At 41.7% G+C, this 14,955-nt stretch overlaps 1 long non-coding RNA gene across 1 annotated transcript; it reads right to left on the reverse strand.

The window, feature by feature from the left end:
- Window positions 1–4,170: 4,170 nt before the first annotated feature.
- On the reverse strand, window positions 4,171–14,230 carry LOC133228460 (uncharacterized). The gene is made up of 3 exons (XR_009730206.1): window positions 13,521–14,230; window positions 6,908–7,055; window positions 4,171–4,601 (listed from the first exon to the last, which is right to left on the reverse strand). It is a non-coding gene; the product is annotated as an uncharacterized LOC133228460 (long non-coding RNA).
- Between the last annotated feature and the right edge of the window lie 725 nt (window positions 14,231–14,955).

The following is a 14,955-nucleotide window of genomic DNA, read 5'->3' on the forward strand; positions in this document are numbered from 1 at the left end:
TTTGCTCTGTCCCTTTGCAAATCTTTCCCTGGTGTCTCAGATAGTAAAGAATCTGCTTGTAATGCAGGAGACCTGGGTTCGATCCCTGGGTTGGGAAGATCCCCTGGAGAAGAGAATGGCAACCCACTCCAGTATTCTTGCCTGGAGAATTCCATGGACAGACTTTGGGATCACTAAGAGTCGGACATGACTGAGCCAACTAACACACTTTGCCCTTACTCTGCATGGCAGCCAAACCCAATTATTCACTTTCCTCTGTGTCTATCATGCATTTCCAAGCCTCTCTGTTCAAAGCCTCCTGTGTGGCAAACTCTTACCTATACTGAAATGTCTCTTTCCTGTCCCTCAGTCACCATCTTAGCACTCTGCACAGCTCCCTCCTATACCAGTAAACACGCTACGTTGCAATGGTTACTTTTATGTCCTTACCCACCGTGAATAGAGACTAGCTTGATGGTTGGGATAGTATCATATGTATCCCATATCCACAGGACTGAGCACAGAGGAGAGACTCAATAAACACTGGTTGAATTAATAATTAAATAAGAGGATTCAAGAGAGTTAATAAAGGACCCTGACAGAGAACGATGGGAGGCAGCTCAAGGAGACACGGATTTTACCATGTTCTCATGAAACTATCTAGAATGATACCTTGTTGTCCCAGCAAAGATCTTCACACATCAGCTGAGAATAGGGGCAAGTTATGGCAGCTCAGGCCTCATGTCAGAGAGGGAGCGCCCTTCCACAAGGAAGCCTGGGTTACATCAGGGCTCCCGGGGGCCTCCTCTCCCACCCTCTGATGCCTTAGCCTGTACTACTCTCCTTCCTCTTCTTCCTGCTCCCACCACTTTCCCTGTTATTACAACACAGTCTACTCCTACTACGCACATCCCTTTTCACAAACAGGCTAATGCAGAGGACCAGAGTCTAGATGATTTCAGGCAGGCTGGGTAGTTGTGAGTACTCTTTGACCAGCAAGTGTTATGCACCTGCATTTAGGAGTTCACAGAAAAGACATAGCAACTTCAATAATCTAAGGTAAGGTGCCTGGATAAACCCAGGCTGAAACAGGTCTTCTAACTGACTGTACATTGTAGCTCATATTGCAAGATGGGGTAAAGATAGATGATAGTGTCCTTAGTGTAACCCAGTTTTAATAAAAACATTTCATTGCTCTAACAGTAATGAATGGACAGTAAAAAATTAAAGGCTATAAAATGAAGCACAAATATATCCTTCCCTACTCTAGCCCCAAGATTCCCATTCCTACTCTCCCAAGGTAACTACCAGGAAAAATTTCTTGTGTATTCTTCCAGGAATGTCCTTAGTATGTATACATGCCTACATATACACAATATGTATTAAATAAAAATACTATATAAGTATCACAACTAGAAATATGTGTTATATAAATATATATTTATGCACAAATTATAAGACCATTAAAATGTAAAACACATAACATAAAATCATACCTACATATGTATGTGTACACACATATATAAAATAATTCTCTATAAAATGTATGCAAATACACATATGAATATATGCATACATACACAGAGTCAACCATGGACCTAACACTGGCTATTAAAGGGGCATGGCTGGTAGTGGAACTTGGTGACATTATTATTATTTCTGATGGTATGCCAAATTTATTAAAGTGAATCAGGTAACATTTTTTTGTTGTTGTTGGTACAGAAGATAGCTGTGCAGTGCCTGACATCCTGCTGGGCCTAGACACATCTGGTCAGAGTCCTCTCCCCTAGGAAGATGGGTTTGTGGATCCTCTTATTGAGTGACTCTCAGTGCTTCACTGTGGCAGCAACTGCATGTGACCAGCTGAGCTCTGCGACTGCCCTGCCGGTTGCTTTGAAACACACACATCCAGGTGTTCAGTAGGGTCATCTAGACTGGTTCTTGCCTGTTCATTGACTCCACCTGGCTTCCCTGCCAGTGCCTGGAGGGTAAAGGCCATGTGTCAATCATCTTTGTTGACCAAGGACAGACCCCATACCTTAAAGAGCATTTGTCAAACAGATCTGAAGCTGTAACAGGCATTTAACACAACATCTCACTTGTGGAGTCTCCAAAGAGCCCCATGGCCTTTCTACTGAATAGTTATCAGGAGCATCCTTTAGACACCATGTGGAAGTGATCATTTGCCTCGTGTGCCTCTGGCTTCCTCTTCTATCCTCATACTGCTGTCAAAGCAGCAAACTGAAGTAAGCCATTCAATGTGATTGCTATGCTTGGCAGCTGAGGTTTTTAGGGGCAGGGAAGCAATTGTTTTATGTTCTGAAATACTTGTACAGAGTTCCAGTAATCTTTGTTCTATTGGGGGAGAAATAGTCTAGTGTCTCTTAGGCAGCATGTGGTGAAAAAAGAGAATACAGCAATGGAGAACAACAACAAAATGGAAAGAAAAGTAAAAGACCATGAACTTAAATTCTGTAAACTCGTATATGCTATGCTATGCTATGTTGCCTCAGTCGTGTCTGACTCTTTGTGACCACGTGGACTATAGCCCACCAGGCTCCTCTGTCCATGGGGCTCTCCAGGCAAGAATACTGGAATGGGTTGCCATGCCCTTCTCCAGGGAATCTTGCTGACCCAGGGATTGAACCCATGTCTCTTCATGTCTGGCGCTGGCAGGCGGGTTCTTTACCTCTAGGACCACCTGGGAAGCCCTATAAAATCATATACTCATATTCTTTAATGGTATAGCTGTGGAAGCAGTAAGGTGTGACTGTATGTCTCAGTCGCTCAGTCATGTCTGACTCTGCGACCCCATGGACTATAGCCCACCAGGCTCCTCTATCCAGGGAATTTTCCAGGCAAGAGTACTGGAGTGGGTTGCCATTGCCTTCTCCAGGGAAAGTGTGACTGGAACATACCAAATGGAAACCTGGATTCGGTCCCAGCTCTGTCATGGAGTTGTGAGGCGTAAGGCAGAACTGCTCCGGGCCTCAGCCTCTTCCCTGGGGGGCCGGTTAACTGGAAAAGAGGAGATAAAGTTGACACAATAGTGGTGTTGTCCCTCTGATGAAGTTCCAAGTCAAAGAATTATTATACTTATCGAATGTGTAAAGAGAGAGAGCAGAAGTTACAGAGATGGATTTTGACTCAGTTTAAGGAAGAACTTCTAATATAAAGTTTTCCCCAAATGGAATGGACCACTTTGTAAGGTGACAAATTCTTTGGTCCTGGAAAGATTTGAACCGTCCTGGATAGAAGAGTGTATTAGTGTATTTAAAGCTCCCTGACATCTCTTAAGAATATGATTCTATGACTAGTTGATCTCTAAGGCAGCATTGTCCAATCGAACTTTCTCTGGTGATGGAATGTGCTGTATCTGGGTTGTTCAAAATGGTATCACCAGTTAAATATGACTCCTGGGCACTTGAAATGTGGTTAGTAGGACAGAGAGGAAGAATTTTTAATTGAATTCACATATAGTTAATTTCAATTTTAAAAGTCACCTGTGGCTGATGGCTACCAAATTAGCTTAGCTCTAAAATCCTATGCTATTTTTCTAGCTCCCAGCACTGAATATTACATTATTATCACATACTCTCTCCTGAACACTTTAGGTATAATTGCTCTATTTAGGATATGGTCTTGCTGTAGAAGAAATTAACTTCTAAGGAAGTAGTAGAACCCACTTAAAAACATGGAAGTGGATAAAGAATAAGAGTAGACAGCAAATAAACTACTGCCAAACTGGAAAGTGCGCTCAGCCAGAGAATGTACTGCAGAGCCACAATAAAAGCCGCCGGTGTTTCTAAGAAGCGTAAAGGTGTGAACACCCCCCTGTTGTGGGGGTGGGAGGGAAACAGCTCTGAGCTCAGTCTCCCACCATTGTGCGGCTGCGCTGAAGAGAGGCTCCTTCCCACAGGGCACGCTCGATGGGCTGCCGGTCTTTCTCCTATACTTCTAAAGAGTGATAGAGATTTAGAACAAGGTGATAAAGCAACCTCAGGCTTCATGTAACTTCACCAGAAAGAGGAAGTTGTTTGAATTAGAATTTATCATTTCAGATCAGGAAGAGGCTTTGGAGATTATATAGTCTAGTCTCTGTGTTTTACAGAGAAGAAAACCAAAGACCAAAGCCCAGAAAAAAGTCTTGTGACTTGCCAAGGTCACATGGTTATTTAACAGTTGAGTATTTCATTTGTGTAAAAAAACTCATATGTAGTACATAACAAATAGTTACCTATCTAAAATGTAACCATTTTCTTAAACACAAGCCAGCAAACAAACAAACAAACAAACCCAGAAATAGTGCTTTCCAAGAGCTTACTAGAGCTGAAGGAGCGTCAAGGGGTCATCAACAGCTTTCCCATGGAGTGTTCAGTCCTCTAGTGTTTCTCGAGAGTGTGACAGAGGCCTTCAGTGGAGACCTGGTTGAAAGACTGGACTGAACTTCTGCCCAGATTCTCTAAGACTGCACCTCCCCAAACTTGGTCCAGACAAAAGCTGCAGTGTTCACAGGGTGTGCGCTGGGGGGCCATATTCTCTCCAGTCAAAGCTCTGCAGCAGTTCCCAAGAAGAAGTTCTTCCCCATCTTGGTTCTTCGAACATCCTTGTGTGTCTGTTCCCTAAGAATGGCAATGGCAAAGTCTAAATAAACAAGTTCTATTTTCAATGTGTCTTCCTGAAAACCAAACTTCACCCACATGAAACCAGCTCGCATGTTTCAAATGCTGAAGGCTTCTAGGTACTTTCTGAGCTTGCTCTGACTCATGTCTTACTTACATATTTACCTTGATTAAAAATAAAATAAAGCAGAGAAATGAGGGCTCTCTTTCAATGTGAACCATTTGATTTTTCCCACATCCTCAGCTTTTCTCCATTACTGGATAAAAATTTTTTTTCTTAACCTTGAAATGAGTATATAATTCAGATAACTAATATTTTGAAAGATTACTTGTGGAGTATTTAGACATTAGAATTTCAGGAATTTAATAAGAAGTACTGTCATATCAAATACTATGTCACAGTCAAGCTATGATCTAATCAGACTGCTTTTCATAATGACTAGCAGTTTTTCATGATGTCACTTATACATACAAAAACCATTACCCATTAAAAAAAAAACAAACCCATAATTGGCTTCCTACTGGTATCTTTTTGGATTAAATATGACCACCTGAGTCTGGTGGTCCATTATTAACTCCTAACAAACTACATCTTTAATACACCCCCAGCCCTACTCCGAAACATTCCCCCTTTTCAGCCAGGTGCTTCTCCTCATCATACCCACTCCTTTAGATTCTTTTCATTATCTTCTTCATGCCTTCTTTGCATAGCATCCCATATCTCATTCCCTCTACTCAGAACCATAACCTCCTCCAAGAATGGGTTTAAAGCAACTTCTCTTTTAGAAGTCTTCCCATCTAAACCCATCAAAAACTTGTGTTCTATCACTTGCCTACTCAAAGTTATGGCACGTTTTGTTTTGTTTTGCATCACCTCTGTGCACGAAGCTGTAAACCTATAGAATCAGAGATGAAATTGAGGGCAGACCATGCAGTTATCTACTGGCTTTACTCCCATCCTTCTTCAGATAAGGACTAGGGTTCAGATTGGCCAAGTGATATGGCCAAGATCACAGGACTGGAAGCCACATCTCCAAGACTGCTCATTTCACCATACCACATTGCCTTTTAGTTTCAGGTCTGTGTCATACAAAAAACTGAGAAAATTGTAAGCAGTGTTACACAATACATAAAGAAAAATGTATAACTGCACTAAAGTGATGCTCATGTTTCTGTTGCTAAAAATCATGACTGTGGCAGACACGTCTGGACCATGTTTCCGCATTTTCTCAGCAGTGAGATGCAACCATGAGATTGATCTGTGATGAATGGAATGGTCATGTATGAACGTGAGAGTTGGACCATAAAGAGGGCTGAGCACTGAAGAACTGATGTTTTTGAACCAAGGGGCTGGAAAAGACTCTTGAGAGTCCCTTGGACAGCAAGGAGATCAAACCAGTCAATACTAAAGGAAATCAGTTCAGTTCATTTGCTCAGTCATGTCCGACTCTTTACGACCACATGAATCGCAGCACGCCAGGCCTCCCTGTCCATCACCAACTCCTGGAGTTCACTCAGACTCATGTCCATCGAGTCAGTGATGCCATCCAGCCATCTCATCCTCTGTCCTCCCCTTCTGCTCCTGCCCCCAATCCCTCCCAGCATCAGAGTCTTTTCCAATCAGTCAACTCTTCGCATGAGGTGGCCAAAGTACTGGAGTTTCAGCTTTAGCATCATTCCCTCCAAAGAAACCCCAGGGCTGATCTCCTTCAGAATGGACTGGTTGGATCTCCTTGCAGTCCAAGGGACTCTCAAGAGTCTTCTCCAACACCACAGTTCAAAAGCATCAATTCTTCAGCGCTCAGCTTTCTTCACAGTCCAACTCTCACATCCATACATGACCACAGGAAAAACCATAGCCTTGACTAGAAGGACCTTTGTTGGCAAAGTAATGTCTCTGCTTTTGAATATGCTATCTAGGTTGGTCATAACTTTCCTTCCAAGGAGTAAGAGTCTTTTAATTTCATGGCTAAACCCTGAATATTCATGGAAGGACTGATGCTGAAGCTCCAACACTTTGGCCAACTGATGTGAAGAGCTGACTCATTGGAAAACACCCTGAAGCTGGGAAAGACTGAGGAAAGGGGCGACAGAGGATGAGATGGTTAGATAGTATCACTGATTCAATGGACATGAGTTTGAGCAAATGCGGGGAGATGGTAAAGGACAGGGAAGCCTGGTGTGCTGCAGTTCATGGGGTCACAAAAAGTCGGACATGACTTAGCAACTGAACAACAACAACAACAACAACGAGATGGATGTATGTATGCAGCCCTGGCCTGGCCCATGAAAACTTCCTTGCATACCTTCATGCCCTCTCCTCTTGCTCTGCTGGTGGAGTTGGTGACCCTGGAGGCCAGAGTTGAAGATGGTGGCATAATGAGATGGAAGGAGCTTGGTAAGGAATCACCACTTGGATGAGAGCTGCCGGTGGTCTGGAGCGTCCATTTTGGCCTGTGATGTGAGCAAGGTACAGTGACGTTAACAGGAGACTATGTTAAGCCACTTAAGTTTTGGCTAGCATTTGCCCAAACAGATATATTTGTGTTACTTAATCCTTAACAGATCCCTGTGAATTAGATATTACCTGCATTTTACAAACGGAAAATGAAGAATGAAAGTGGTTACACTTCTTGCATGAAGCACAATCAAGATTTGAACTCGGGTCTACCTGACTCCACATGATTTACTTTTTTTTTTTTTTAAATGAATGCAGAGGTTCCTGTGATGAACTTTCAACTTAAGAACTTTCATAGATATAAAACATCTTACACGTCAGCTCTGCCCAGCACCAACAGATGGCAGTAGTGGCTGCCAGGAGACTGTCAACTTTGAATTTATGAACAAGTGGATTTTAGGAATATCATAAAATGAAATATAACTCATATGTGCATAGAGGGATTTTAAAAGTCCTGCTGCCTTTTCTTTGGTGAAGGATAATTTTACCTTCTGGGAAATTATCATTGCAAGTAATTTAAACTCATGGACCTACTAATTCTCTCCTCTGAAAATGAGGAAGCCAGTCTAGAACCATTTGATAGTCAATATGTTCCCTTCATATTCTGCACATGTGAGAAAATACAAAGACCTGGCCCTGTAAACAAATGTTAAGCACACAGTTCACACTGGGCTGTCACTCCCTTGCTGGAGGTGACAGGCTGGGTGGTAAATTACGTTCTGTGATTACTCCCACCAGTGGGTAAACCAGGCTACAACAAATGCCAAATTCAAACTCCATTTATGTATATAAATTTATAATTAAAATAAAATTGAGAAAAAGGAATCACATACATAGATACTCTAAACCCAGCAAGCAATGTGAAAGATGTGTTATAAAGAACGAGGCAGAGGCAGTAGAGCTAAATGGTTGACAAAATAAGCTTTCCATCATGACAGTCCTTGGCTCAAAGCCCTCTCTGCCACTCACTACAGTGTGGGCCTTAGGTAAGTTTCCTAGTCTTCCAGAGCCTCATTCACCCCATCTATAAGAAGGAGCGGAGAAGGTGATGGCACCCCACTCCAGTACTCTTGCCTGGAAAATCTCATGGACGGAGGAGAGTGGTAGGCTGCAGTTCATGGGGTCGTGAAGAGTCGGACACGACTGAGCGACTTCACTTTCACTTTTCACTTCATGCATTGGAGAAGGAAATGGCAACCCACTCCAGTGTTCTTGCCTGGAGAATCCCAGAGATGGGGGAGCCTGGTGGGCTGCCGTCTCTGGGGTTGCACAGAGTTGGACATGACTGAAGCGACTTAGCAGCAGCAGCAGCATAAAAAGGAGGGAGGGTAATAAATGAATACCATAAATCATTGTCAGGATTAAACACAGTATGAGTTAGAGGGCCTGGGGATGGGATGGTGAGGATGGTGGGAACGACATACATGGGATTACATTAAAATGCTTTCAACTGGCAATAAAATCATAAATAGCAATTGTACGTTAACTATTTTCTCTCACTTAGCGTATTAACCCAAGAGATTTTCCGGTATTTGTGCAGTTTGAATTTCCTAGATCATCATACCTTTCTCAAGACAGAAGTCACACTTGTTTATTCTCCAGAATGCCTGGTTTATGGGCACAGTAGGAGTGTAAGTCAGTCTGTGCTTCTTGAATAAGGGAATTATAACACTCTCCTTACTCTAAGTGTTCAATTTCAGATTTTCACAGAACATTTTTAGTAGCACCATGGCTGGCCACAGAGAAGAGGAAGAGAACGTCTGTTTAGTGGGATGCCTACTGTGTGCTATAAAACTGTAGAACTATATAAGTTCATCTGTATCACTTTTTAAGATTCTACATATAAGTGATATCATATGATATTTATATGCAAAACAGAAATAGACCCACAGACATAGAAAACAAACTTATTGTTATCAAGGGGGAAAGGGGTGAGGGATAAAACAGTTTAGAATTAACATATATACACTACTGTACATAAAACAGGTAACCAACAAGGACATAGCACAGAGAATTATACTATATTGTAATAATCTATAAAGGAAAATAATCTGAAAAAGAATATATATATTGTTTTATATTATAATAGGTATAAAATTTGAAACTAACACAACATTGTAAATCAACTATACTTCATTTAAAATAAAACAACTATAGAACTATAGACTCAGAGAAGGCGATGGCAGCCCACTCCAGTACTCTTGCCTGGAAAATCCCATGGATGGAGGAGCCTGGTAGGCTGCCGTCTATGGGGTTGCACAGAGTCGGACACGACTGAAGTGACTTAGCAGCAGCAGAACTACAGACTAATAGAACTGTCCTGAATACTCTGGTAACCACTCACTATATATGGCTATTTAATTTTAATTGAAAGTAAATACAACTAAAAACACACTTCCTCACACTAATGTGAGTCGCTCAGTAATGTCTGACTCTTAACAACCCCATGGACTGTATGTAGCCTTCCAGTCTCCTCTGTTCATGGGATTTCCCTGGCAAGAATACTGGAGTGGCTTGCCATTTCCTTCTCTAGGGGATCTTCCTGACCCAGGGATTGAACTCAGGCCTCCTACCATTGCAGGCAGATTCTTTACCATTTGAGCCACGAGGGAAGCCCACTAACCACATTTCAAATGCTCAACAGCCACAAGTGGTGAGTGGTTACCCTACTGAACAGCACAGATATAGAATATTTTCAGCATTGCAGAGAGTTCTACTGGTGATGCTGCTCTAAAGCTTTGCAGACAGTCCCTGAAAGCTGAAGAGAGAGAACTTTGACAGTCAGGGCCTTCTGGCTGTTATATTAGTCAAGGCAATAATCAAAATGGGCTGGATGGTTCACAAGCTGGAATCAAGATTGCCAGGAGAAAATATCAACAACCTCAGATATGCAGATGATACCACTTTAATGGCAGAAAGTGAAGAGGAACTAAAAAATCCTCTTAATTGAGGGTCAAAGTGGAGAATGAAAAAGCTGGCTTAAAACTCAACATTCAAAAAACTAGATATCATGGCATCCGGTCCCATCACTTCATGGCAAATAGACAAGGAAAAATGGAAACAGTGATGGATTTTATTTTCTTGGGCTCCAAACTCACTGCAGATGGTGATAGCAGCCATGAAATTAAAAGACACTTGCTCCTTGGAAGAAAAGCTATGACATACCTCGAAAGCATATTAGAAAACAATTGAAGACATTACATTGCTGACAAAGGTTTGTATAGTCAAAGCTATGGTTTTTCCAGTAGTCAAGTATGGATGTGAAAGTTGGACCATAAAGAAGGCTGAGCACCAAAGAACTGATGCTTTCAAACTGTGGTGTTGGAGAAGACTCTTGAGAGTCCCTTGGACAGCAAGGAGATCAAACCAGTCAATCCTAAAGGATATCAACCCTGAATATTCATTGGAAGGACTGATGCTAAAGCAGACCACAATACTTAGGTCACCTGATGTGAAGAGCTGACTCATTGAAAAAGACCCTGATGCTGGGAAAGATTGAGGGCAAGAGGAGAAGAGGGTGACAGAGGATGAGATGGTAGGATGGCATCACTGATTCAACAGATATGAGTTTGAGAAAACTCAGGGAGATAGTAAAGGACAGGGAAGCCTGATGTGCTGCAGTTCACGGGGTCACAGAGAGTCAGCCACAACTTACTGACTGAACAACAACAATATACACATGTGTACATATATATACACACACACATATATATATATATGTATATATATAATGGAATGTTACTCACAAAAGAATGAAATACAGTCATTTGCAGCAATGTGGACGGACCTAGAGAATATTATGCTTATTGAAATAAGTCAGAGAAAAACAAATACTGGATAATATCATTTATATGTGGAATGTAAAGAAAATAATACAAATGAAGGTGTTTAAGACTCTGAGCTGCCATTGCAGGGGACACAGGTTTGATCCCTGGAACAGCCATAAAATAGAACCCCACCTCGCCAATTTATTTTTTAAGATTGTCTCAAAAAACGATCCCATAAGCTAAAGCCAAGTAGGCTGTTGCTGCTATCTTCTTTGATCAGAATTTTATTATGTGCATCTATATAAACCTCTGGGGCTTTCCTGAAGGCTCAGTGGTAAAGAATCACTTGCCACTGCAGGAGACATGGTTTGATCCTTGGGTAGGGAAGAACCCTTGGAGAAGGAAATGGCAACCCACTCCAGTATTCTTGCCTGGGAAATCCCATGGACGGAGGAGCCTAGCAGGCTACAGTCCATGGAGTTGCAAAGAACTGGACATGACTGAATGACTAAACTCAGAGACAACAGCAACAACAACAGCATACTAACCTCTGTCTTTTCAGACATTATTTGCATTCTGTAAAACAAAAGGGAACCCAAGAGCCATCCTGAAAGTAATGAATCCTCTCTTAGAGGGGAAGAATTGGGAAGAGAGAGTAAGCATGTCAATGTCACAAGTACAAATAAGCAAACAAGTTCCTTGCAATTTTTTTTTCATATTTATGCTCATCAAAGAAAGCAGTCTCAGGAGTCAGCCTGGTTCAGGTGAGTCCACTTAGTATCTGTGTGGCACCAAGGATACCGCGGAGCGCTTCTCTATCTCAGTTTAGTCATTTGCAAAATCACAACATCTACTGACTTGGGAAAGGATTAAATGCGCTAAGGTACGTAAAGTACCTCACACAGTGCCAACCGTGTTGCCAGGGTTCAATAACTATTAAAGTTTATGATATCTAAATTATGGGAGATTCATTACACAAAGGGTAACTGACTTCAGATGCTAGTCCTTGAGTATCCCTTCTGAAGTATGCTTTGTTTGCCTCTTTATATTTCAAGACAGTTTCTATCATTGTTAGGGCAACAAGGTGGCCATGATGTTGGTGTGACATTGACCAACACTTATCACCCCTAGACACAAAAGACAGAATCACTTTAATTCTGATTTATATCATGTCATATGTGACAGACAACTCTTACTACCAAATCATTTTTGTATCTTTCTGTATACTTGTTTTTGATTCTGAGCAGCTGACCCCTGAATAATTTGGGACTTAGAAGTGTCAACTGTCTCTCCAGAGGAAAACAGCATATGAATTCAGTCAGCCCCCTATATATAGAGGAACCCATCCATGAGTTCAGCCAACCATGGTACATGTAGTACTGTAGTACATATTTATTGAAAAAAAATCCAACCTATAAGTGATCCACACAGTTCAAACCTATATTACTGTTCAAAGACCAACTGTATATATAATAAAGCTCATTATACTATAACTGCTGAATCTCAGTATTTACTATGAGCATTCAATCCAACTCCACAAGTAGTTTTAGAGCCCCCAGTATGTGCCACAATTCTAGGTACTTTGGTTGTATCAATGTACACAAAGTCAAAGATACCAGCTCCACGAAGTTTACATTCTAGTGGGAGGATACAAAAAATAAACAAGTTTATTGTAAGTGGGTTACGTAGGCTATTAAAAAGTGATAATTACAATTTTTAAAAAAGAAGAGTAAGATGGATCAGAAGTGAGGAAATATGTGGAAATTTGCTATTTAATAAGGCTGTCAGTGTCGCCTCATAGAGAAGGTAAGATTTGCACAAAATTTTGAAGAAGTGAGGAAGGTGGTCAAGTGCTCCAAGCAAAGGGACCAGTTAGTGCAAAGGCCCTGGGGAGGCAGTGTGTCTGCATATTCAATGAAGAGCAAGAAGGCCAACATATCTGAAGAGTAAAAGAGATCTAACTTGGGAGATATACTGTGCTTAGTCACTCAGCACACTGAGTCGCTTGTCCAACTCTTTGCGACCACATGGACTGCAGCCCACCAGGCTCCAATGCCCATGGGATTATCCAGGCAAGAATACTGGACTAGGTTGCTATGCCCTTCTCCAGGGGATCTTCCCAACCGAGGGATCAAACCCAGGTCTCCCACATTGTAGGCAGATTCTTTACCATCTGAGCCAGCAGGGAAAGTGGGAATCATTTGGTTTTCTGGCAAATGCAAAGACTTTAGCTCTTGCCCTGAGGGAAAACCAAGCCATGGGGAATTTGAGCAGAGGAGTGACATAATTTGACATAGTTAAAAAGTATTCCTTTGACTACTGAGTGTTATGAACAACTGTAGGAAGAGAGGCTGGAAGCAGGGATCCCATGTAGAAGGATGCTGTAATGCTCCAGGGAGATGTGATGTGAGCTTGGACAGGATGGCAGCAGTGGGGATGAAGAGAAGTGGGCAGATAATTCAAAGACTTTACCTTTCTCAGAGGTAGTGCATGTGTGCTTAGTCATGCTCAACTCTTTACGACTTCATGGACTGTAGTCCGCCAGGCTCCTCCGTCCATGGGATTCTCCAGGCAAGAATACTGGAGTGGGTTGCCATTTCCTTCTTCAGGGGATCTTCCCGACCCAGGCATTGAACCTGAGACTCCTGGATCTCCTGTATGGGCAGGTAGATTTTTTACCACTGAGCCACCTACCTGGGAAGTAGTATTCCAATTCAATTCCTGCCTCAGTAAAATGCTTTAAAACATCTGAGGTTGACAGACGTGGGTGTCCTCGTTTGCTTTCCAGTTTCATAGCATTCCCCTAGATTAAAAATTTTCTTTTTAATTCCTAGAGAAAAACCAGCTGACAAAATAATTTCTTGATACTCTAGGAACAACTTTATAACATCTTGCACATTTAGAAAATGCTCATATACTATAAAGTTATTCCTAATCAATTGGAAAAAAACAAACTTAAGCACACACAATGATTGTGAGTCACGCCTCAAATCTTCAGTTCTGGATCAGAGAAAAAAAAAATGTGGAGCTGCTCTTCTTAGTACCTTTCAAAGCTCCTTCTCCTTATCATAAGTGTGTAACTGCCACAGACCATGTGATTAGTGAGCAGCAGAGAGAACTAGGAAGGCCATCATGATATGCCTTGAAAATGGGTCCTGAAAATAAACTTCACATTTCAAGCTGTGCTAGCTATTTCTTCGAGTAACTTTCTCTATCTTTGATAAGAGTGATGAAAGGATGGTGAGACCTTCCTTCCATTGTAACTCCTTCTCCCAAAATCCATAATCTAGTTTAGTCTTCTTAAGGGTCACAGAGCCACCTTGCTATGCAAATCTCCATCTATTAGAATTGCTGAGACCCTTTATGATAGTTATATAGAAACACAAATGTATAAATGGATTGTAAAGAAGTTATATTAATATGGATGTAGGATAAATGTTTTTGGCCATATTTCTGAGGGTAGTGGTATCTGATACATCCAAAAACAAATTTATCTAGAGATGACTCTCTTTCTGCATAGCTAGTTAGGCAGATGCATCTGTGACCTAGAGATGGAAGCCTTATGAAAATGAGTCCTGGTTTGGGGATGAACTCTCCCCTACATTTCTGGGTCCTCTAGATTAATCCAAAATTTCTTCCATTCTTTTTAGAGCCATTAGGGGGTTCCTTTCAAAAGCTCTGGATATGTATCTTTAGCTATTTTTTAGAGATTCTTCATATACATCATCCAGTTCATCTTCCAAGCCAGAGACCTTCCATCATTTTCTTCCCTTCCTCCCTGTATCAGTCGGGGTTCCATGGGAGAAGTAGAACCGCTGTGGGCATTATGGACTAAGGAATTGATTGTAGAAATTAGACCTCAAGCATTTACGGGAGAAGCTGGAAAGTAAAGGCTTAAAATAAACTGTACACTTCAATCTGAATTAGTTTTTTCCAGAGAAAAATACTAACCAGCTGCTGCTGCTGCTAAGTCGCTTCAGTCATGTCCGACTCTGTGCGACCCCATAGACGGCAGCCCACCAGGCTCCCCCGTCCCTGGGATTCTCCAGGCAAGAACACTGGAGTGGGTTGCCATTTCCTTCTCCAATGCAGGAAAGTGAAAAGTGAAAGTGAAAGCTGCTAGAGGGGA

The sequence above is a fragment of the Bos javanicus genome, chromosome 17 (genome assembly GCF_032452875.1).
Source record: "Bos javanicus breed banteng chromosome 17, ARS-OSU_banteng_1.0, whole genome shotgun sequence".
NCBI classification, from domain to species: domain Eukaryota; kingdom Metazoa; phylum Chordata; class Mammalia; order Artiodactyla; family Bovidae; genus Bos; species Bos javanicus.